Source organism: Lepidothrix coronata, unplaced genomic scaffold, assembly GCF_001604755.1.
Source record: "Lepidothrix coronata isolate B3197 unplaced genomic scaffold, Lepidothrix_coronata-1.0 Scaffold68, whole genome shotgun sequence".
Taxonomy (NCBI): domain Eukaryota; kingdom Metazoa; phylum Chordata; class Aves; order Passeriformes; family Pipridae; genus Lepidothrix; species Lepidothrix coronata.
In genome coordinates this window covers 2,028,344-2,054,023 of record NW_016690248.1, presented here as the reverse complement: position 1 = coordinate 2,054,023, position 25,680 = coordinate 2,028,344, and the positions used below count along the sequence as shown (strand labels likewise).

General features: G+C 39.7%; 1 protein-coding gene across 15 annotated transcripts in view; it reads right to left on the bottom strand.

Annotated features, from left to right (window-relative positions):
- The window catches only part of INPP4A (inositol polyphosphate-4-phosphatase type I A), a 124,613-nt gene that overhangs the window by 65,923 nt on the left and 33,010 nt on the right, over window positions 1-25,680 (bottom strand). For 10 of the 15 annotated variants that reach the window (XM_017818422.1, XM_017818429.1, XM_017818423.1 and 7 more), the window contains one exon: window positions 9,168-9,228. The gene's annotated coding sequence lies outside the window, so the exon portion shown is untranslated. Of the gene's footprint in view, window positions 1-1,811; window positions 1,831-5,618; window positions 5,687-9,167; window positions 9,229-14,309; window positions 14,351-19,310; window positions 19,394-24,451; window positions 24,783-25,680 lie in introns of those variants that run through there. The other 5 variants (XM_017818420.1, XM_017818415.1, XM_017818419.1 and 2 more) reach the window with 5 other exon arrangements.

The following is a 25,680-nucleotide window of genomic DNA, read 5'->3' as shown; positions in this document are numbered from 1 at the left end:
GTGTTAAAAGCTGAGCAGCACTTTTTTATTCCTTTTCTTTGTTTGCTCATGTTAAAATGGGCAAAAAGTCAACAATAAAGTGCAATTTCAGACAGCTTATTTTTAAAATGCTTTCAAAGAGAGTAAGCTTTTATAAGGGGCTGGGCCACAATACATCTTTCAGACTATCTTTGTGTTCTAAACATTTCTGGGGGTAAAATTTAGACTGCATTAAGTGTTGGGTTTTTTTTAATATGGAAATTGGACAGAACAATCTTGAACATAAATATTCCCCAATGGATACATTCTTGTTTCAAAGCAAAATCAACATAAACAGATTTTAAGAAAAAATTGATGTTATCTCTGTCATGCTTGCCTACAAGCCCCAAAAATACCTTGGCTTAATTTATCTTTAGTTATTATAGCATAAATTCTATCCAAACAGAAAACATACCATTAAAATTATCATGACAGAATATGCAAGTAAGTTGGAACAACCTTCTCTCTTGCACTGCACATGAGATAGAGTTCACTCAGATCCTATTTTATTGTGCAAAAATATTTAGTTTTTTAATACTGTTTAAGAATCTGTGTGAACAAACCATGAGGACAGTATTTACCTTGACTAAACATCATGCTATGAAAAGGTTAAGCAAGGTGCACAGTCTTGGATGGGATTCACTTCACTGAACTTTACTGGAGTTAAGCCAAAGAAGTAACTATATAGAATTGAGTAGGGAAGGATAGGAATCTTCAAAAGGTAATTTTTTCTGACTTTCAAACAGCTATCTTAAGAGACTATGAAACAGGATTAAATTTGCATTCCAACATCTCATGTTTAGTAATGATCTACAACAGTACATTGTGCTGACTTCATCCACCACCACCCCCCTCACCCCCACCCTATAACACACACAAAGAATCGGGGAAGGAGAAGATTGCTGGAAATTCCTTTATTTCTTTTCTTCCCCAATAAGACTGTGAGATATCTTTTTCCTGAAATTTAGAGGTGGAAGCCCCTAAGACCTTATCATTTTCTCCAAGAACGTCTTCAAGTGATGTTTTTCCAGTTTTTCTGAGCATCCTTATAAATGACAGCTATGCAGGACTGAGATGCTCCAAGTGTAGTCTCTCAGGAACAGGCTTAGACAGATTTTCAAATTAAAACCCCAATTTACTAGCCAGAAAAACGTGATCTGGAGCTAAATAAAACCCACCAAACAGAAAACAGTGCCATACCTAAACTGGGACAGATTCTAAATCTAAGGCAGTTGACCATGACTAATAAAAAATAAACCTGAAAAAGCCCTCACACATTTTCACGCTTATCTTCTCAGTCCTCCCCTCCTTGTCATCCCTCCTCGTGGACTGTCATTCAAAGCACTCTCTTTCCAACAGAACAACCCCCTGCCAAACTATTTACAATTTAGTCCATAAACAGTGTTTTTTTCTTTACTGTGGCAACTTTCCAAGTAAGGACTGTGAGATCATAATTTTTCACCACAGAACAATAACAACTTAGTACCACTATACAATAATTAGTTAGGAAGTAAAAAAAAAAAGAGAGAGAAGACATACTACTCTCTCCTGCTATTCTTCCCAGCACTTAAAAACCTCAGAAATGCGGGCCAAGCACTTACTAATAAACAAATAACTAGAGAACTAAACAGTGCTGCCAGAAGTACATTAAAAAGGCTTCTTGCTGTGGCATTTGCCTCCTGCTATTATATGAAGATTTCTGATAAAGATCAACCTGATCAATGTCTTAATAGTTGATAAAGCCACTCAGAACATCTCAGGATTTGCAACAAATCAGAAAGCACATTACTCACCCTTGCTCAAAGGACTCGGCTCCTTTGCAAACCTTGTATTGGGACAAACCAGCACCTAGGCAAAGGGCAGCTCTTCACTTACAGAGTTACAAGTTTCGGCGTCTGTCAAACTAAGGAGGTATCTGGGGCAAGGACTGTCACTGACTCTAAGTGCTGCACCAATATTTGTCACTACAGGCACATCAGTGCTCTACAACCACAATTTTTACTTCAGAGCAAGCTTTTCTCTCAGTGGTCATGAGTTGGCTATCCAGCAGTCAGCTTCTAAATGTATCTTGTCACAGGCTGAACTTAACGCACCTTTGTCCATCCCTACACATTCACTCAAAGTCTGATTTATCACACAGCTTTCCCTGTGCAATGCAGGGAAACACCAGGCCAATACAGCAGACAGCAAGTATCACACTCTATAGGAGTGATCAAAAAACACAAGCTGCCAAACAGCCCTAAGTCCACAAAATCCAAGTAATCATTGCCCTTCATAAATCTTTAAGCTCCTCCTTAACTGTACATCAAACATTTTCCTATTGACTACTGTCATACATCATGCAGTTATCACTATGCATTTCTGTGCTGGCTAAATATTTTATCCACATGCTAGGTGCACACACAAACTCCAGTCACTGAGAAGTGTCATATATTAAGTTCACATCATCTCTAAATCATACAACTGGACACTTCTATTTTGGTATCATAATCTTCGTACAATACCACACTGCTACACATAAACCTTCATTAGTCCTCTGATGGGCTACAGACATCCTGCTTGTTAGCTATCACCTACTCGGACAGCAGCCACATTTCAAAGCTCCCCATGACTCGAGCAGCATAGTTACAGCAATTACATTTCCCATTTTGCTAGTCTTCCTGACATATTCAACACAGCTGTTCCAGACTCCACTTGTAACATCAGTCCTTTGATTATCCCTGCAGTTTCTCCTAGAATCACCTAGAATGGTTTGGGTTGGAAGGGACCTTAAAGACCATCTCCTTCCAATCCCCCTGTCATGGGCAGGGAACACCTTCCACTAGACCAGGTTGCTCAGAGCCCCCAACCTGGCCTTAAACACTTTCAGGGATAGGGCATCCACAACTTCTCTGGGCAACCTGTTCCAGTGTCTCACCATCCTCACAGTAAAAAATTTCTTTCTCATATCTAATGTCAATCTTTCGGTTTTCTCTGACACTGTTAACATACTGAGGTGAAGTTTCTTGGGTATCATAGGAAGTGGTGCAGACTTATTCTAGACCAGGTCCCAGCCCAGAACCTCCCAGTTGAGATGCCCTCCCTCAACCAGAAATACCTCTCTTGACACTTGCCTAGACCCTATCCATCATTTTTTCATGCTGGTGCCAAATTGACAGACTAGAGACAAACTTGAACCCACTCACCCTCACATAGGCCTTTCTCCTTCAATGTCTTCCATAGCTGAACTCCCTATTAATAGAAAAGTTGTTGCATTACTTCCAAAGCTGAGGAAGCACCATTGAATTTCAGGCATTCAGCACTGATGCCAGAGTCAGGCACCCTGGCTCTTTTAACAGTCGAGACAGAAAGCAGGAGCTGGGTGCCTAATTAAAATCTGCCTCTTTTCCAGTGATTACATAAGAGCTTAGACTGCTAATTTTGACACCAAGGTTAAACTCAGAAAGTGAATTCATGACAATGTGTGGCCTGACACTCTGCTGGGTTGAATTCCATCCCTTTAGTATTACCTAATGGTACGACTAATTGTATAGTCATCCATCTGAAACGACATACTGGAAATTAAAGTCCTCCTCCCACCAGCAAGTCTGAATAGTCTCCTTTGAATACAGCATGACATGATATCAACTCCAGAAAAGAAACCCCGAAAACAAAAAAGCCTCAATAAAACTAACCAAGTCAACTCCCAAAGAATAATTCATTGCATATATCTACCTCTTGCTGTCTCTCCTGGGTCAGTTCTTTGTGTGCATTTACAGTTCTTATACCAACCTAATTTTCTTCCACCTTGAACAGTAATTTTGATGCAGCACTATGTTAAATGGCTCAGTAGAATCCAGAGAGACCAGATCTAGCACATTTCTTTTTCTAGAAAACCTACTTTCTTATTAAAAAAAGATACTAGGTCAGTTTGACATGACCTATCTTAGCAAAATAGATCATGTTTCATCCTCCCTCCACTCAACTCCCATGTCTTTAATTATTCATTCCTACAAAAAATATTCTAAGAGTCAAATTCACAAGAAAGTCTAAAGTTCCCTAGATCACATTTTCCACATATCTAACAGTATCGAGTAATAAAAATCCTCTAAAAAATCTTAGTAATGGATCTATATTTTAGTTACACATAAAATAAAGGTACCTTTAAGAAATTTCCAATTTGGGAACTCCCAACAGAGTAACTTAAAAGGTCACTCTGACAAGCCAGAAAGTCTGATTGATTTTAAAATATGAAAGATGCAAAAACTGGATACTTCTTCCCAGAAAACAAAAAGCTATGTGAAATGATGAGTAAAACACCCAAGACTTCCTGAAAGCTCCTGAGACCTAAAAAACCACAAGATATAGATTGAGCCCTTGTATAACTTGATATGGGTTGGACTCGATGGTCTTGGAGGTCTTTTCCACTCTTTATGATCCTATGGGAAATCCTAGTGCAAATCTGAGATGTTTCTGGGATTCTGTTACACAAGTCTCTAAGAGTTGCAAAGTACTTTAAATTCCCATCATTCAGTACAATTTCTTATATTCATAAACTATTAAATATGTTCATTTAGACTTTCCTATTAGTTGGGTCACTCAAGCATGCTACATCTGGAAAAGTTTTTGTGAAAAGGCATGACTTTCTTGATAAAATTTGAAGGCTTTTAAAAGAATAAATACATTACTCATTTCAAGAAAACTGTTCAACAAGATGTAAGAACATTATTTTCTTTCCCCCTCCCCTTCTTGTTTTAGCACTTTGGTACCTCTACCAGCTTGACATACACATGTAAAAAAACCCCTTAAAAGCACACAAAACATTGCCTTAGTCTGCAATTGTAAGCTCTTTTTCTGACCCAAATTTGCATTTTTATCCCTTGAGCTGAAAGTAATCATCTTGTTAAAAGGTGATATTTGCATATGTTGCCTCCTTCAGACAAATCTGGGCCTGAGCTTTAAGACCTACTTAGCGACTCATTCTTCAAACAGCGAGAAAGTGTGAGTTGTGCATCCTGCTGCTTTAGAAGCAGGTTTGTAGCTCTCTGCTACAATGTTCAAAAGCAAGCCCATGTTCAAAACAGGCAAGCAGTTAAGACTCCTTCTGGATATCAAGGCTAAAATCTTCTACTTGGGCTACGCCTAAATTAACATTTATGGGGCACCAACAGGAAGGGTGGAAATGGAAGGGCAGGCACTGACCTCTTGTCTCTGGTGGCCAGTGGTAGGACCCGAGGGAATGGCATGAAGCTGTGTCAAGGAAGGTTTAGACTAGATATTAGGAAAAGGTTCCTCACCCAGAGGGTGGTCGGGCTGGAACAGGCTCCCCAAGGAAGTGGTCACAGCACCAAGCCTGACACAGTTCAAGAAGCATTTGGACAATACAGTCTGGGACACACAGTGTGATTCTGGGGGTTGTTCTGTGCAGAGCCAGGAGTTGGACTTGATGGTCCTTGTGGGTCCCTTCCTACTCAGGATAGTTTATAATTCAATAAATTCTGGTCCAGCAAGGTAACTCAGCTTAGGGGCAGCGCACCAGAATATGTGTAACTATAAGCTTCAGTTCTACAGAAGCAAGCAAAAAAGTTAAGATTTTTCCTGGTGTAGACTTTAGGATTGACCTGACTTTTTGGGAGACCTCCGATCACTGACAACTGCACCTGACTTCACCAAGGGTTGTGCTCAGTGTCTACAAAGGACTTTTACTGAGATGTCAGACTTCAGATTAAAGATATGTATTTGAAAATTTTCCCTGCCCTCCACAAAATTATGAAAAATCATGCACTATGGCTAAAAATAACTAGGAGCCTTTTCTGCTATTTATTCTGCAGAGACTAGCATGATAGCAATGCCTCAGTTTGAGGCATACTACTCTGCAGATTTTTGTCTTTTATTACAGTGCTTCAAGCTACTGCAGTCCAACCAGCCTTGGAGACCATACAGACAGTTTGCAAGTGTTTGTACTGCACAGTCCAGACCTTTTGATGTGTGGAAGTCTGTACTTGAGGACCTATATGGTCACTTTATATCTTACCTTCCTAGCTATAAGAAAAACACCAATGGAAGTGGGAAAGTTTCCAAGAATGAAAGTTGCATGATAGGCAGCCGATTTTGAGGGTTGGTTTAGATAGTTCGGATTAAGTGTTAATCCTCTCACTGTGTTTTAGTGAAACAATTACTACTGAAATCCTCATTATGATTCTGTGGTAGTTCATCTATGTATCTCCCAATGATAATGCTGAGATTATTAACAATTAGGTGCTTGAGATTTTGTAATTTAAACACTGTAACAACTTTAAAATTAAAAGGCAAACACAGGAGTAAAATTTTATGGTTTTGAATTGTATGCAAGCTTGGACAGGATAAAGTTCCATGCACTTTAAAGGGTTTGATGTAAAATACCATTTAATTCCAGAAAACCCTTAATTTGTTTTTGTGCTGGCACAGAACATAATGTAGGTTAAATATCTGAAAAAAGAGACAAAACACTTAAAACATTTGATCTGCCTCCACCTTCTCCCGGACTCTGTGCCGTCCACAGCTGTTCTAATCAGCCATCTATCATCATGTCCTCTTACCCTTCTCTCTGTCCCTCTCCCTGCATTATGGCTCTATTCAATCTCATTATGCCTTCATTTAACATATTATTCACACATAGTCCTTCATCTCTGTCTTCACTGCTAAAAGCATAGTCAACTCTGTGGACCAGAATCAGCACTCTGAAAATCCCTTAATGGAATACAGAACATTATAGAAAGGCCAAGTGCCACACGTTATGCAATAACTGCACATGTAGTTACTGCAATTATACACACCAATTCAGCATGGTGCATGAATCAATCTAGAACTAACAAGACAATGATAAACACTGTGGTCTAAGAAACAGGATCACTGCACGTTTAACACAACATGCTTTTATTAACAATCACCTCTCTTTAGTCAGTCACCTGTGCAGTTTGTCCATTCATCACCTACACCAGTTTGTACTTTAGCAGGGCATGTTTTCTAGAGATGTCACCCAGAGAACTGACTGAAGAGAAAGCTTTGACTGTTACTTAGAAAGGGTCCTGTAACCTGTTTTATATACACATAAAGGAGCCTCAAGCAAAAAGTTATGTGGAGCTTTACATATGAAACACTGAGTTTGACTCTAAATGAAGAAGGCACTAAATCTAAATCAGTGGAAAGAAAATATGCACCAAAATACCAAGCAAGCAGGCAAACAGAAGTGGGTGGCATTCTCTTTTCTTTCTCTCCTATTTTCTCTCCAGACCTACTCTAACACAAAGCTTCAAACAAGTTGTGAGATCTGATAAAATATGGAGTGGGTTGCACAGTCAGGGCCATATTTGAGAAACACATAATTAGGATGGTATTCTGTCCCTGTAGGGAGCTCCAAATGCTGTTTTTTTCCTCTATTGTTATGGATTTCTTTGAAAGTGTGGAGACAGACCCCACAGGGGAGAAGTCATAGCTGTCTTGGGGCAGAACGACAATTCTTTTTTAATTTCTTCAGCAAGAAGTAGCACTGAACTGGATGGAGATGCAGGAGCGCCTTGGGCATATTTTTTCCAGTGTAGACAATGATTAATAGAAGAAAGATGATATGAATGACTAGTATTACTGCAATTCATTTTAAGTCACAATAAAGCTAGCTACAGGGTCTGGTAATGCTAATTTGTTCCTGGCAACTTCATCCCTCCCTTCTTGGGATGAAGAAGATCTGTAAGTGCATGCCTGATTGCCAAGTTGTTCTTCACTGAACAGTTCAACATGGTGAAAGGAAAATATTACACATAAGCTCCTAGAGCATCCTGTTGTGCACTCTATTCCATTATGCCCCAATTAAATAACAGAGTTCGTGGTATCAGCTATTTGCTTTAATTTCAGATGTAGGCAGAATCACGGCAGCATACCTCGCCAGACTTCTCAGTACTTGATTCTCAGTCTGCATTAAGATACACATCTGATACAAGAAAAGCACGGCAGCAGGAGAAAGTGCATTTGCTGACTCTGTGTGCTTGATCTTACAAATGAATCTATCTCCCTTAGCAGGAGCTGGGGAACAACATTTCTGAGAAGTCACTGCTATTCATCACTGACTCTAATGCACCATTCATTCTTTCCTGAACTCTGTAAAAGGGCACTGAGGGTACTACATCAGAGACTAGGGCACTGAGGATTCACCCTCAAGTCCTGCACATGGCTGTGAGTGTTACATTGACTAGGAGCATCTGGTTTCACCTCTTGCTGCCTCCTATCCCCAGAGCAGCAAAACTTCCTGCCTCTACCATAAGACTCATTTTATTAGAGTCTGCTTCATACTGCCTTGCAGTTCAGGACATATCCCACAGATCGCCATCACGTGTGCCCCAATTTCTCCTACTCTATGAAATACCAGAGGCAGCTGGTCAGCTCAACATACAGATGCTCCACGCACAGGAAGCAAGAAGAGTCCTATGACGGAACTTTGCTTGGAAACAAGTGGGCAAGAGTCTTCTCACTTCTGCTAACAGAACACAGATTCCCCTCTCAGGGCCTAGTAACGCAACTATCAGCCTCCTCACCCTGCCACAGCACAGGACATAAAGTAGTTCTTTCACTGTGGAGAAGTAAATACGTGACAAATGTTTGTGAAGTGCCCAACACGGTTCAGTTCCCACCCTGAAGGATACTGCCCTATGCTACAGCAATATGCAATGACAATGAAGGCAGAGCTTACTTCTTCCATCTCGGCTGCCCCAGGATGTTTAAGTAGAAAAATTAAAGAACGACCATTTTGTTCTTATCGTAGAAAGAGGTGACAAATACTGGCCTTTCAGCATAGGCTGTACTTTAAACCTCTAAGACTTCCAGAAACACATCACTTGTTCAAATACAAACATATCATACTGTCAAAGCTATCAACCTACCTGACCTTCTGTGGACAACACACTCAAATAAGAACAAAGAACATCTGGCCATTATAATGAATTATCCACGGTACAAAACAGAGGGCAAAAGCATGCCACCAATACCAGAACATAGGATCTTTTCAGCATGTCATTATTTCTGAGGCTGAAGATCCTTTAGATTTGTCTGCCTCTAAGTTAGGATGAATCTCTGAACCCTTGTATTCAGTGTCAACAGATGATCACACATTATAGTAGTAATCACTAAAATTATATTACCTTACTCCACCTTTCACAGATGAAAATCAGCATGTGTATCCAGTTCTTTTTTCAATAAAGTCTGAAAGACACAAAAAGGACAAATTGTTTCTGACTGAATAGATCCAAATAAACAGGCTAGTAGTATAGGAAATTTTTGGGGAGGCGAAGTAATAAAACCCACTAGAAACTGGTAAAAAATGCAGAGTGTTAACATTTTATAACATAGCTTCATTTGAAAAAGAATTTGAACTGTGGATCAGTTCTGAGGAAAGAGAACATAACAATAAATTTGAAAGTGAAATTTCTGTTCTGCCTAAAACAGCTGCCACTATCCTAACATTTCACCTATGGTCTGTTCTCAGCCCCCATGGTGATCTTAAGACATGATCATTATTTTGGAAGGGTACTGTTCCAAATTTTCAGTTTTACACTTTCTGAAATGATGCAAGTGCTGTGCTGCAACCCAACAGTACAGTGCTTTTTAGGGGTAAATTAGGAGCAGAAGGCATGAAGGCAGTTGGGGTGTTGGAAAGTACAAAACCTGTTGGGATGAAGAGTAAGGTGAGGTACACAGACAAAACTGGCACAGTGCTGTCCACATGGGGAACAGCCCATGGGATGAATTATCTCTACCAACTTAGTCACTACAAAAGCAAATCCAGAAGTAAAGTAACACGTAGTATAAAAAAATGTGGCAGATCAGGATGTGGGAGCAAACTGGAGAGCTAAGTATGGATGAATCTGATGAGTAATTGGCTGGGCTACAGGACAGTCCAAGACAGCAACCAGTTGAATACACTAGCTCACCTTCTCAGTGTTTTAACTTGAAGGCAAAAAAGAGACAGGCTTCTTCTAATGCAGCCTGGGCTAGATCCCAGATATATCATACCTCATACCATACCTCAGATATATCAGTTTTTAGTTCTTCTTTTTTTTCTAATGTCATGAAACTGGAACCAGTAGTAACATTGTTTCATGCTTCCAAAAGTATTACAGAAAGAAAACAATGATTTATAAGTAATTACTTAACTGCACAACTGACGCACCACACAAATTGGTCATTCTGTTTCACACCTCCACCTCTCTATTTACACTCAGAATTATCGAATAAAAACATTAACTCTCTCTTGGGGAGGTAGCAAATAACTCCATGGATCAAATTTTTTATCTTAAGGCTACAACACAAACTTTTCAGCTAGTATGCTCTCCAGGGCAAGAACAAGTATGATTTTCAAACTGAAATATCTGCCATTTTGCTTCAACAGAGCATGTTAGAAATCTGACTGTGGTACCACAAAACTGTGACAAGGCAACAGGTTCCTATGTAGAGAGGATGTTTCTCTAGTAAAATGAGGCAAATATATAAATACATACAGTAAGATTAAGAAAGCTAAAGCTTTAATTTACAGAAAAATGCACTGATAGTCATAAGCAAAACACTCCTTAAAACATTAAATTCAGTGAAAATTTATACATAAAGCAGTGTTCAGATTTATGACGCAGTAATTAAAATGCAATTCCTCAGTTTACAGTGCTGTGTGTAAATAACATCAGTTACACTGTTGTGTGAATAACTGGAAAATCAACACTAAAGAAGAACCAGGACTGAAGTACAAGACAGAAGTTAAAAAGTACTAATACAAAACAGCACACTACAGACTAACAAGAACTTCCTCTACCATTTGGGAGTTTATCATTTGAGAAAAAACAAGAAGAAAGAAGATCTCCACGCCAGACAAGGCAGCCACAAAAGGGGCAGATACTGCATTAGGGTGTACCAGCCAATGTGCTCTTCTCACTACAAAAAGCAGCAATGAGACTAAGTCAGGAACACTGGCTACAATAAGCTAAACACCGTCCATCTCAGTCCATAACATGTGTAGAGAAAGGCTTATGAGGACAACGAAGAGGCAGCTTCTCCAAAAAATTGTTAAGCTCAGCAAAGTGGAAGCTAAGGAGAGCTACAACTTGCTCTTCAGAGATACATGACAAGGGCTAAACACCAGAGAGCTGTAAAAAGCACTAAGATAAATAGGGTGTTAACAAAATAACAAACCTAACTGGAATAACAGCAACCAAGAAAGCTAGTTTAGCCAAGGAAAAACTTATTTTCCATATAATAGAAGATTTCATCATCATCATGGCTAGGCTTCGTGAATGAAGATTTGGGAAGGGCTCTACCCACGTTTGTTACAAGCGCACTGGTGGCTAAAAAGGCCAATACGAGACAGGCATGTCCGGTTGCAAAAGGCATAACAGAAAGACTCCTTAGGTGGTATATTCTGCAAGGCACGATTCTTTCTGCGTTGTCTTTTCTCCTCGAGGGTGATCCTGCGTGCTTTCTCAAAAGCGTCAGCAGTGTTATAGATGGTGTGTCTCCAGACCTCCCGACTGGAGGCCAGAGTAGACCAGTTATGTTGATCAATATGGCCAAGGCCCACAGCGCAGTACAAACTTGTGAAATTTAGCATGGAGTGCATGACCCCCATGCTTTCAGACTTCAGGTAGAATTCCATCAACCCCACCTGCCTTGCCAATTTTCACCTGCTGTATGGCCCTGAGGGTTTCTCCTAAAGTGAGGGCAGTATCCAATTCATACTTCACTTGTTGTGTGATGGACTGAATAGCTGAGTCTTGGACTTCACGGCTAGTACTGAAGAGAGTCTGAAAGTGTTCAGACCATTGATTCAGAATGGAGGTTTTATCTGTCAGAAGCGTTTGACCATCAATGCTGAGTAGAGGGCTTTGTACCTGGTATGTAGGCCTGTATAGTGTTTTCAGGGCTTCACAGAATCCTCTGTGATCACCCATGTCTGCGCACAGTTGTGTTTTTTCAGCTAGATTGATCCACCACTTGTTCTGGATGTCACGGAGTTTCTGTTGAGGCTTGCTGCATGTAAGGCAAAAGGCTGTTTTTCTTACGTGACAGGATGGCAGTGCAAGGAGTGCTTGGTGGGCGCTTCTCTTCTTCTTTAACAATTCCTGGATCTCTTGATTGTTTTCATGGAACTAGTCGTTGTTCTTCTTGAGGGAGAACCCTAAGGTTTCTTCAGACTATTGCAGGATGCTGCTTTTAATATGGTGTCAAAGTGTTAGAGGAGAGGTATCTGCAGATTCTGTGCAATGGTTATTGAGCCTGGTTTGAAGATTGGCCTGGAATTTGTTTCTCACTGTGGCTGATTGGAGATTGTTAACTTGGAGTCTTCTCCTTGGGATACTGCCCCTTTTAGGTTTGAATTTAAGATTGAGGTTAAGTTTACAGCGCACAAGCCGATGGTCTGTTTGGCATTCTGCACTGGGCATCACGCGGGTATGGTGGACATCGTGGACATCTCTCTGTCACACCAAGACATAATCGATGAGGTGCCAATGCTTAGATCTGGGGTGTATCCATGTTGTCCTCAGACTATTTTTCTGCTGAAAGACAGTATTAGTGATGGTGAGCTGTTGCTCCGCACAGAACTCTAGCAGAAGTCGACCATTATCGTTGCAGCTTCCACAACACCATGCTTGCCTAATATTCCTTTCCAGGCTTCAAAATTCCTTCCTACTCTGGCATTGAAATCACCAAGGATAATGATCTTATGATCTGCAGGAACCTTCTGGGTAAGGCGGCACAGGTTGGTGTAAAATTTATCTTTTTCAGCAGGGTCAGCTTGGAGAGTTGGGGCATATATACTAAAGAGGAAGTTTAGTTTAGTGGAAGGCATAGGGAGATAATGCAGCCAGAATGACCTGTTAGCAGATTTTTGAGTTTAGGAACAATAGAGCTTTTTATCATGAAGCCAACTCCTGAGAGATGCTTTTTGGTTGTGGGCTTATCTGACCAAAAGAGTGTGTAACTGGCACCGTGTTCTCTGAGGCTGCCTTCCTCGTGAAGGTAAACTTCACTGAGACCAGCAGTGTCCATGTTGAGACGTGACAGTTCATGGGCAATTAGGGCAGAGCGACACTCAGGACGTCCACTATCCGCTGAATCGAGCATGGTTCTGATGTTCCAGCATGCTGGAGTTAATTTGGGTACAAATAGAAGATTTATGTCAGTGTTAAAACTAGACTCAATAACTCAGGAAACTCCGTCCAGCCCTATGCTTCCTTGAACTCAGCAGCAAACCATCTAAAATTTCTTACAAAATTATACCTCTTCATAGAAGTGGCCTATAAAACAGCTCAAGTTTTGCTCTCTTCATTGTCCAAGGTGAAGGCAGAACAAACTTGAGGTTCATTTACATGACTGTCAGTTTAGATGAGAAGTTACAAAGCATTTTACTTACCCTGGCTTTTGAAGAGTCCCTGAACGAGGACAGAGACACTTGACATTATGTGGAGCTCTTTTCAGAGTTAAATGTGATATGCAAATTTTTGGCAAAAAATTCATATGCTATAATAAATCATTATTATTTTGGTAAATTTAGTGCAGGAACACAAAGTTCCAATTTGGTATCCTTTACAATTTCGACTGCATTTATTTAGTATAGTTATTTTTTTATTTTTCCATTCTAAAAGCAAGGCACGTACTGTGAAAGCTCCCAGACACCATGAAAGCTACTCACAAGGCAAGCCATTGCCAGCCACTGTCACAAGATCAAGGACCTGCTACATTATAATCCTGTAATATACTGTACAATCATTCACCTTCAGGACATCTAATATAAATACTTAAATCTGGTCAGTTATTATTCATTTCATTTAAAATTAAGAAAATAACATGGCGGAAATGATAAAGGAATCTAAAAACTCTTTTTACAACCCTGACAAAAAATGACTAGTTCTATGGCCACGGGCAAATCCCTTTCATCTCTGTGGCTCAGTTCACATATCTGTAAGATAGGCACAATGTGACCTAGTAATGACATCAAGTTTCTCTGCTGCCAAGTTATATTCATACCTTGCTCACTACCCTCAGGAAGTCACACCCATTTTGCAGAACATTTGCACTGAGATTAGTGATGTCTTTTAAAAGCAGCCCATCAGTAAGATTTTTAAAAAAATATTGCAACTTCTGCAGAGCAGGCAAGACCTCCCTACTGATTATCTCTGCAAGTTCTGCCCTCCTGCAGATGCCCTCCTGCTCTGCACCCCATTCTAAAAGCAACTTTGGTTCTTCAACTACATTTCTACATATTTTAATGGCACTCCAATTCTGTTGCGCTTTGGTACCTGATCAAGAACCATCAAACTGCTAGCTTTAGCCATAACAACTGAACTGAAGACCAGTAGTACCTGCCCAGGTAGGAGATGCCCAGAGACTCCAACGGCACTTGTATATGAACAGTTCTAACTGTACACCAACTCAAGGCCCCCTTTCTCACCTTACGTTGTAGAGTTTTAACATTACACTGTCCTGTAACAGCAGCAAAACCACAGGAGAGTCTGGTAATGCACTGCTGCAGACCACACCAAAGCACCATCATGTTGACGTGTCCTGCCTCTGGCCTTTCGCATTAAGAGATCATGACAGGAAAAAAAGGATTTTATTAAAGACTGCAGCATGCTTTGGCTTAATTAGAACCATACAGAAATTGTTCTGCAATCAACTGGTAATGGCAGTTCAAACCTTAAGTGCTCACTGCTAGATTTTAAAAGCCACTCAGATCCTTCGCTCTAAGGAAATGATATACAGTGAGATTTTTTTTCCTCCCCAATTGTCTACTTGCAACAAGGGTTACCACACAAACTGAGGAGAACACCAGTTCTCAATCAAATCTGCCACACCATTATTCCAAAATACTGCAGAAAGTGAAGCATGTAACACTATTTTCTGTGGAGGAACATCAAAGTGTTATAAAAAACAAACATAACAGGGAGTATACATGCTCCCACTGGAAATCCCTCACTTTCTCCTCCAGCCTCCTTTCTTCCCTCTTTCTGACTCACTGGACAGCAGCTAAATCATTCCAAGAAGGAAGGAACAATTAATCCTTTTCCATTGCATTTAAATGTGGTGGCAACATCTCTGAAGTGTACCTGCAACCCATGACACCAGGTTTGATTTTGTCTATTAGTTAAACACAGAAAAACAGAGCTACTTTGACCAGAGCCTAGTTTTGATAGCTTTTATCCAAGTACACTCCAACAGATGTGCTATTTCCATGAGAGCTGAGCCAATCTAAGCTATTGTCTCCCATTGCTTGTCCTAACTTTTCCCCTCCTCCTGTCTGTCACCAAAATGCCACAAGTTGGCATGTTGGTATGACCTCAACTTCTTCAAAAAAAAAAAAAAAAAAAAGAGAGAGAACCAAGATGGGGAAGGACTGTTCAGATGTGAGGAGCAAGAACCTCTGCAGCAGACAAGCAGCTGAGAATGAACCACACGACCGTAGAGTTGCAAACTAATGTTCATTCAAAGCAAGCGGTCAGGCCCAACATAACTCAGAAGACATTTCCTGTAAACGTATTTTAAAGGCTCATGTTTCCAATAATCAGCCTACAAACCCAGAAAGCATGTTCTTTTTCTAGGTCAAAATAGCTATGACCCCTGCTACAAGTCACAAGCAGACAGAAAGCAGAATATATGGTGTATCCTGCTGTGCTCTGTCTGATCTTCTCCTTTGCCTTGTGGCAAATAAAACTCTTTAAAAACTATATATGATTTCCTGAAGTTTTTCCTCATTCCCCTTTTTGAAATAACAGTCTTCAGGATTTTAAAGAACACAAACTCACTTTATTCTCAGCAAATTATCATTATGATCAATTTGGCAACTCTTTTTGCAGTACTGACTTACACAAGATGCTATCACCATTACATCCAAATATGCCTGGCACAAAAAGAGGACACTTGCCTTGTCTTGATCTGACTTCCCCAGAATTATTTCAGATTTGTTTGCATTATGTATGCAACCTGTACTTAAACAACATTAAAGTTTTATCTATTTTCAGTTCATGGTTGTGAAGAAAGACAACACACATCTGCCACTATCACTGATCGCATCAGTGCTTTAACATTCCTAATGGTGGGATGTGTTCCTGAATGAGTCACAACTTCTTGCTAGGCAGAAACACAGGTACAATTTACCTTGCTCTGCACCTTATTTTCATGGAAAGAAAACCACAGTACACAGCAATACCTCCCCAGGTTGAACAAATATAGAGTCAGAACCCACAGCACACCTCAACATGAGGTCTGTTCCTCACCACTGTCACATACGCAACTCCACAAATCAGTCTAGATAAAGAGAGCAGTCCTATGAAATGGGAAAACAGGAAAAGAAGATTAAAAGAGACAGTCTCAAGGCCAAACTGGTTTGAACAAGTGGATCCTGTATTTCATATTCTATTTTACATACTAAAGAGAAGCCATGGTTTGATATTACAAGCAGTATCAATCCAATTACCTACTACCTGCTTATGCAGAAAAGATGACGTGACAGTCCAGGACCATGGTGCATCCACTTGAATAGTTTTTAACACTGTTTAGAGTAAATTAATGATGTCCAGTATCTAAAACTCTCACTCCCTTCTTTCATTTGTTTTATCAGTGTCACAGTAAGACACGTTTTACTTAGCTACCAAATGTCCACATGCCTGTCTTCAGGTTTTTTTCTCATGGGAGGCAATGTTTTCAGGCTAGATAATATTCCATTGTAAAATTAAACATTCAAGTAGCAATGGCTGAAAATTATCTTCATGCACTGTAACCAAATGATAATTTTCTGAGGGTGTTCAGTTTTACACAAATTGCTGAGATGTCGTTGCCATTAGCAGGGGTTTTCTTTACTGCACTGACCTTGTAATGCAGACATATTTTATGAACCCCTAAATGCAACCTGAAAGCTGATGTAAATGGCAACATTGGGCACTCCAGCCCAATGTGCAGCACGATATGGGGTAATCTAGGTAGCATTACTAATTTTTGCATATAAATAGTCACAAATTTACTGTGAAGACACTGTTTTCTTGAGTCTTAGAAATATGAATCACAAAGGAACGGGGGGGGAGAAGTGCAAGTTGTAGGGAAGTTGGGAAAGATGTCATACTTTTAAAAAATAAATACTGCAAACTATTACATTCGTCATCTGCTACCACAGCCCTCCCAAGTGCCTATTTAACACATCCCTCCAAAGAAGCCTTTTAGATGTCTGCAAATATTGCTGGTGACAATACAGCACTGTGCTAGGAAGAAACGGCTCTTCCCACTTATCCTGGATGTCTTGCTCACGATAGCAAGTGGTATCAAAATCTTCACACAAATTGAGTCAAATTCTTGAGACATGTTCTTGTCTCCTCATCACAAATATAACACCATCTAAGCAGATCTTCACTGGTAAGATCTGGCCTCCATTTGTCTTTCTTCTAAATTTTATGTAAAATTGCTATTTAAAGACACCACTGTTTTTTTAAAGAGACAATTCTTCAACATGTCAATTTTTTTTGTCCCTCAATAAAATCTTACCAGTGGCCCCGTGTTACGTTTTGACTTTCCATTAAATTAAAGGCTGTGATGTCTACATATCTGAAATATAAATCCCACAATGAGCACAGGAAAGAACATTTAGTTCTTCTTGAGCTATTAAGAAATACTCGCACCTCACAAAAAAGTCAAAGCATTTACAATGAAGTAAAAACTGAGACACTATGGGTGCTGAAGCCAAGCCCCTCCCTTCCTCGGTTCACACACACACAGACGCTGGCAGGCTCCCCTCACTTCCAAGCACAAAAGCAGCTGTTTCCTTCATGCTCTCCCTGTGCAAATGGAAGTTTATCCTTCCATGTGCCCAACCAGGTTCCCCCCTCTCACTGCTCTCTGTACCTTGAAGGTGCTCATCCCTTTCCATATCCCCATGCAGTGAAATGACATGGTGTCTTCAAAAGGCAATAATACTCATGTGTATTCAATCGCAAAAGATGCCAGTAAAAAGCAGGCAACAATAAAGGATGTAATTTCATCATATAGCACTAAATGTGACAAATTAACGTTGTGCCATGGGAGACAATTCTGACTGTATTTCACTCTGATCCCTCCAGCCATGGCTTTGTGGAGCTCATCAAAATAAGCCTATTGAGCACCTCCTGCAATGGTAGTGGTGGTTTCACTCCAGAGACCACAGGTTTCACTCCAGAGACCACCACCGAAGCATGGATTAAATGCTGTCCACACAACTCTCTTCAATTCAACTCCCACTTCTTACTTAAATTTATAACATTGCCTACATCCTTAAGTGGATATTTCTAGTTAACATGTATTTTAGTGAAAGTGCTGTAGATAAACTGATTGTAAAAATTCAGTAAAGATGGCAAAGCCCTGTAGGATTTCTCACAGGAGCCTCTGTAAGATACCACATCACTTCAAGACAAACTTACAACTAAAACTTCATTTAATTTGCTTCTGCTCAGTAACAAGCAATACCTAGTGTTGGGAAAAAGCAAATTACATAATGTATAAATTCTTACACTAATTTTTAAATTCTAAAAACGACCAATCTGCAAACGTAAACACTCTCAAGTTACTTTTTAAGACAACAAGCAATTTCTCTGAAATTCATATATTTGAGATCAAACTTGTCCCAGTTCCCTTCTATTCCTGAGCTGAACTGCAGAACACATAGGAGAGCAGCCAAGAGAATCCTGTCTAATTCACCATTAGTCTTTCTTTACAAAGTCCATTTCTGGTCTAGTTTGCAAGTCTGCCTCACTGCATATGTACCAGCAAAAGAATAGCCACTTTTCCACGCAACTTTTCTGCATAAAATCACTATCCTGTAGAAGGATCAATGTTTTTCATACCATGTTGTCATCAGAATCTACAAAGCAATGGGACAGTGATAAGAAATCTTTCTTATGTAGGCAAAACCACAAAGGCCACATTCTTCCTATTACTCACTACCTCCTGTTTACCAAAATTGAAAGTCATCCGCTTAGCTAAGGAACAGAGAATAATTTGATGAACTTTTCCCAGACACCCACATTCGAGGGGCTTATGACAGAAAGACCTCACTCTAGCCAGCTTAGCTGCATGCATTTTTATGTCATGTATTTACAGCCACGTTATTTAGTGATAGGAATATTTGTGACACAATCCTTTTCATACAAATCCTCCATGCTATCATACAGAGCTCAGAAGAGCTCTTCCTGAAAGCTTTCCTGAAACAACAGAAGACACTGTCAGCATGGTATTATTTATTTCACGTCCTTCTATGTGCATGAAACGAATCAATATTTTACCATGCTGGTCCGTATGTTCTCAGGAGAAACCCTCGCAGCTGCTTGACAGAAATAACATCTATGCCAGGGAAAAAAATTAGTCTTTTGCTTTGAAGTCGGACTATTAGTGTCTATTTCTGAAATGAGACAGAAGAAATCTTTTATAGCAGTTTCTATGTTATGAATCTGGGACTTATAATACATTCACCCATCACACACAGGAAACCTGATGAAGTTATTGGCTTTTTAGTACAATCCAAAATATTGTAATGCTGTCTTCTTTTTATTTTGTTTTTAAAGGAGATTTGCTGCCCAAATAACCTGCAGAAATTAACATACTCTGTTATTCACTTCTGCCTGTAGCTGTTATGCCATCTGGCACTAGCAACTGTTTATCTAAAGAGTAAATTTGAATTAAGGATCATGAACCTGCTCCTTTTAAATTGTGTTTCACCTGAACACAGAAGGTCAATTCACAGTTATGTGAGACATCAAACCTACCAATTCACTGCCATGTATTTAAGTCAATACAGCAGAATCAGAGGTACTCTGCTGCTTTAAAAAGCAAAGCATCAAACTGAGATGAAAACTGAGCTAATCCTAGATTTTTGTGTCCCTATAAATTACCAGGAGAATTCTGCACAGAAATAACATAACCCTGCCTATAATCTCATTTAACCAGAGCAAAATGAACTATTCTGATCCTTACACTGCCTCTGACTTTAGAGCAGGGCAGGGAGACTATAGTCATGAAGGACTGGTCAAGTGGAAACTCAGACCCTGAAGGCAAATGAAAGGACCATCATTGCTATATTCAGAGTATAGGCTGTACCCTTCACTCTTTATTTAAACTAGCATATGCTTAATACACAAAGGTTTCAACAGATAAAAATTGAGACTGTGACTTTTTCTGTGTGATACAAAAGCTCATGCAATGCAATGAGGTGAGAGCCCCTCTAACAGTTGCCTTCCAGGGCAAATAGGGTGCGTTCACCACCTCTCTGTGTCCTCCTGCTTGAACGGCTCCAGGACTAAGTGAGGAGCTTTTCAGGACACAGTAGAAACAAAGATTTAACAGTTCTTTCCCCCTCCTCTGTAAAACCAGGCAACAAATGTAATCTAAACAAGATTCCTGTTCTTCACAGAACAGGAAAAGGGACCAAAGGGATGCCCTCTAGACACACACACATTTACAAGATCCCCAAAATAACTGATGTAAAAATTGTCATCTCTAAAAATTATGCAAATAAAAAGAATTCTCCAACAAAGAAGATGGTTCAGAATTGCAAACAGTGCTATTCATACTGTTCATGTCCAAGGATTTTATTCTAGTATTACTCCAGTTTACATGGGCTTATTTCTAACATGCAAAAAAAGAAACAAACAAAAAAAGAATCAACTCATACAGACTTTTTCCCTCTCTCCATTTCAAATTCCACTTTGAAAACAGAAATGCTGTTCTGTTCTATTATGTGACAAGGATGTACCACAAACACTAATATACTGCTGTTTTTTCATATACTGCAGTGTCCTTTTTCAGGAAGTCTAATGTCAAATAGCAAATCACTACAGAAAATATCACAACCTTTTTTTTTGTGGCAAAATAATATAAATCCTTATTCAGTGCATGGACCACCTTTTACTCTGTGTAAAACAGAGCATTTAATACAGCAGTGGTATGGTTTGGGTTGATCCTTAGGCTAAATTGTAATAAAAAAAAAAAATCACCCATATTAAAGATTACTCATACAAGTTCACTTCTATTACAAGATTGGATTTCCCCTAAGTTCTTCACCAGCCATTTAGCAAGGCTACTTATAAATCATTGCTGATGTCGCTTTTGTGTAAAACAAGAGAGTAAGTGCTTCCCCTCATTAGAGGTCTCAGAGCTTGAAGAATTTTGTAGAAATGCTTTATTTATTTTCTCTATGCCCCTCATTTCTCCACTTTCTACCCACAGCAACAGCTGTGTTTCCTGCAGAGTCATTTCCGCCTGTCACGGCAGGGAGAGGTAGAACAACATGCCCAAGGACGATGCCACTGCCCGTTTTGAAACTTCTGCTCAAGGACTGAGAAAGCAGAACATGTAAGAGATCAGAGTTAATCCAGCAGCATTGCTTTCCAAGTGCCAGGAAGGCTGATGAAGGGCTCAGAATAACAAGGTTAGGGCATGGCCACAAAATAAGCCACAGAAAAAAAAGCAGCAGGTTTTACAAAGGAAAAAAAAAACAAATAAAGGACAGCTGAACACCCCACCCTGTTGTTTGTGACACAAGCAGCACAGGGGAAAAAGGGAAGAGTTGAATTTCATAAGCTTTGCATCATTTAAGGCTTGCCTACGTGGAAAAACTACCAAGGGGAGAGAATCATTAAACAGGTTACACCAGAGGACCTTAAGTGAGAATCAAAAAGGGAGCTTAAATTTTGGCAGGAAGTTCAAAAAAGCTTTAGCAAGGGCAGAGATAACAAAACATGGCTCTGTAGAGACACATAGAGATGAGAAAAACAGCCATGATATCCTGTAGGCAAGGAACAGGAATGAAGAACAGTAAGCTGGGATCTTCTGCTTGGCTACACAGAAAAGAAAGGCCAAGGAGATAATGAACTCTCACAGTTCAAGTCCTGTCAAAAGTACCAGTGAAATAATCCCCATAGCTTCTGGCATTTGTTACCTTTGCAGTCTGATGCAAAGCCAACTTAAGGTAACAAAAACTAACTTTCAGAGGGCCTAGAGGGCAGGCTTCGACAACACCTCTTATACTTAACTACAAAGTCCCAGCATAGAAGGATCAGACGTATCTGGTTTCTTCGCACTTAACACAGATATGATCACTTCCCTGCACAAATCACTCCTACCTTGGATATTTATGTTTTCAGTTGTAACTTGTTAATATATCCCAAAGAAGGCATATAATTATTGAGATAGTATCACAACAATCACTACTAAAATTGCCTTAGTTCTTCCCAGAACCTCTCCAACTGTCTAGCTATCTTGCAAGATTGGACTTTTTGTTCTTTTTTTCAGCTGATGTTCTTTCAAGTGACGTTCTTTTCCACTTAATGGCATTCCAGCGGTAGACAGAGGGACATAGCAGGCAGCATGAGAACGACATGAATCAGAGGGAGTTCTCTCTGGCAGGCAACTCTTGCACAAAGAGTTTATGGACAAGTACGAGGGAGAGGATGTCTTCAGGGTTGTGTTGACTCAGGGGCTGTCATCCTGGTCTTTAGATGTTAAGCATGTTTTTCAAATGTCTTTTAAAAAACATTAACTGTTAATTATTTAACTGCACCCCCAATGCATTAATAAAGAAATTACATAAACTTAACTGACTATAATTGAGTTTTATTAAAATAAATTATTTGTTCTCTTTTGACACAATACAGAATTTGTATTGTAAATTCATATATGCTTAAAGGCAATGATGAAGGCAAACACAATTCCAACGGAATCTTGGAAAACAATAATTCAGATACAAATCAGTGCAAAAATTAAGACTGCAAAGACTGTTTTATTTCTACTTGTTTGGATTTGGAAGGGGAAGGAAAGACTGTCATGTACCAGAAGTTTGTTAGTGAACAGTCCCAAAATCAAGCCTAATATTGTTAAAACTAGCTTGTATTTATAATGCTGTAACATGAGAAATATTTTATATCAAAAACATAAATAATTAAAATTAGTCACCAAAATGTTGCTCTGGGAGGTGGGTATCCCTGAGTGCCTTTGCTTGAAAAGCTTCTCTCACACTATAGTTTTCCAAGTTGGACGTCACAAGAAGTATGAAGATACCACAAATGCACTAACAAACCTTACTTTACATTTTATTAAGAAACCTAATATATTTTAAAATAGAAAGTAACATCAAATCTAGTTAATTCATAGCAATGAAAACACCGTGCATCAGCAAATGCTATAAATTAACAAATAGAAGAACCTAAAGCATGCTGTCATTTTTAAATGCCCTTACTACAGCACCAAGTTTTTTGAGATGAGAAAATAGTGGTCATTTTTATGTAAATTCTACAAGGAAATTAGTGATAGTTTGAAGTACCTGAAAGTAAGCTAGTCAATGACTGGGTTTTGAAAATACCCTCATTCTCTCATTCTGAAAATAACACACAAGATAACAGGCTCCTTTGTTACTAAAAGCAGCTGCCAACCTCACTGTAACATGCACTTTCAAAGGACACTGCCTTCCAAACCCAAAATAAATGGGGGGGGGAAGTAAAAAGGAAAGAAAGAAGAAATTAAGATAAATTCACTACCGCAGTTCAAAATCAGAATCCCTAACTTATAAAAATTTCTTGTGGGGAATACAGCAAAGGTTCGAGACTCAGTGAATTCTACACGAGAATAATAAGCAATACCAGTCAAAACTACATTAAAATTACAGCATCAGAGTGAATAAAACAGCAGTAAGGCCACTACAAACAAATGTTTTATCCACTCTGCACATGTCAACGCTAACTAGAAAACTAGAATATGTCCTACATAACGAATTGTAAGAACAGGGCACACGTGTGTGTGTGTATATATATATGTATATATATATATATATATGAGCTTTTAGTGGCACAAGATGAAAACTACCTCAATATCTGGATGTATCATTTACAGTATTCGAAGAAACTATTTACATCCAGGCACTGCACGGATCACATGCACAGTCTCAGCCTGATTGCTGAAGGCAAAACAACACCGTGATTCTAAAGGTAAACAATTGTTTTGCTACTTGTAATGCCACTGATTTTTATTCTAGTGACACAGAAATTAGGAAGTCAGTAAATGCAGCTTTAAGCAAGAACTAGAGAACTGCAGTGCTCTCCAAAGAACAGAGAGCTGCTTAAAAACTAATTGTTTCCCTTGCCCTACCATCTAGCAGCACTGTTTCTTCAAAAGAGGTCTTCTGTCCTTAACATGGCTGCCATGCCTTACATAACATCAATGAATGAGAATATAGTTATTTTGTTTCCTAGGACTCACACTGCCCATTAGCCATATGATTCTCCATATGGCACAGCAAACAGTCAAGACAAAGCTTTGCAGTAACACAGCTCCGAAGATCAGCATCCTCTGAGAATAACAGCAGCAGAAATTCAGACTTTACGAGCTCCAAATTCCCTTTTATGTATTTTTTGAGTAAATAAACAGGAATTCTTACCTTATGAAAACAACAGTGATAATAACGGTGCTCAGCATAGCCTCCTGTCTGTCATCTGCACTCGTAAAAAAAAAATCTTGGTGCAACTGTCTGCTGCAGCAGGTAATCAATAATATAACCTGCTCCTTCTGTTGCCAGAGCTGCTCCATCTGAACGCTAGCTAACGTGAACGCTGTCAGTGTGAGTCATACCAGTGACTCAGAGCAGATGCAGAGCTGCAGGAGGAGTTTAAGTTTCAAGGCTCCCTCTTGGTCCCTTTCTGTCGCGCAGACACTCATTGTCTGCCTGTGTATCTGTGTGTGCCTGCAGACTGCCCCAGCTTATTCTTTCAGCAGCAAGTTTAATTTCATCCTCTACATAATCAGGGATGGGGGGGGGAGGTTTGGTTTGGATTTTGTGGTTTGTCTTTTTCCCCCAGAATAGCAATTCTGTTTCTTTCTTCACCACAAATATATTTATCATGAATGCAAAAGCTTGCTCTGCAAACCAAGTCGATACCATGGTATGTGAGGTGATGTGCTACTACAAGATACTTGTATGCTCACACCTCACATCAAGACTAAGAGAAGAAGTCAAAAACCCCAGGAAAGATTCTAAAACAAAATTATTCAGTCTGGGCAATATCCATGTATCATGACAACTTTATAGTAAAGTGTCTCTGATTTCATCAAGTACTCTGGAGAGGGCAAATTTAGTCTCAAATGCAGTGAGATGTAGGAAGAACTCTGGAATGCACACGAGCAGAAACCCTGTGCGCCTGACACCAGTTTAGCAGGGCTAAGAGCCTACAGGAGAAGAGAATAGCTACATTACAGACAGGAGCAGCACATTTGGGTTCAGGGTTGAGTTCCGGCAGCCTCCCCCACAGCTATCCCTGTCACTAGGTACTGATCACCTAGTCAAAGAAGCATTTTGATTACCTATTTCACAGGCCTGCCAGCCTCCCTACCACAAAACACTGAGAACAGGCATCATGAAGCCAAAGTTAGACACTGAATACTGGACAGTGTTGACATGCTATGCTGCACTGATCACACGTATTTCTGAAAGGCACAGCAATTGTAGTGCTGAACAGATCCAGACTTCCACAAAGGCAGATGAAGCCCTCTACTACTGAGCCACCACGTCAACCACATGGAAACAAATCATGGTGGGATGAATCGAGCAAGTATTGCCAAAAGAAGCTGCTGGCCCAAGGAACAATGCCATTAAAATCCACAGACCTGATT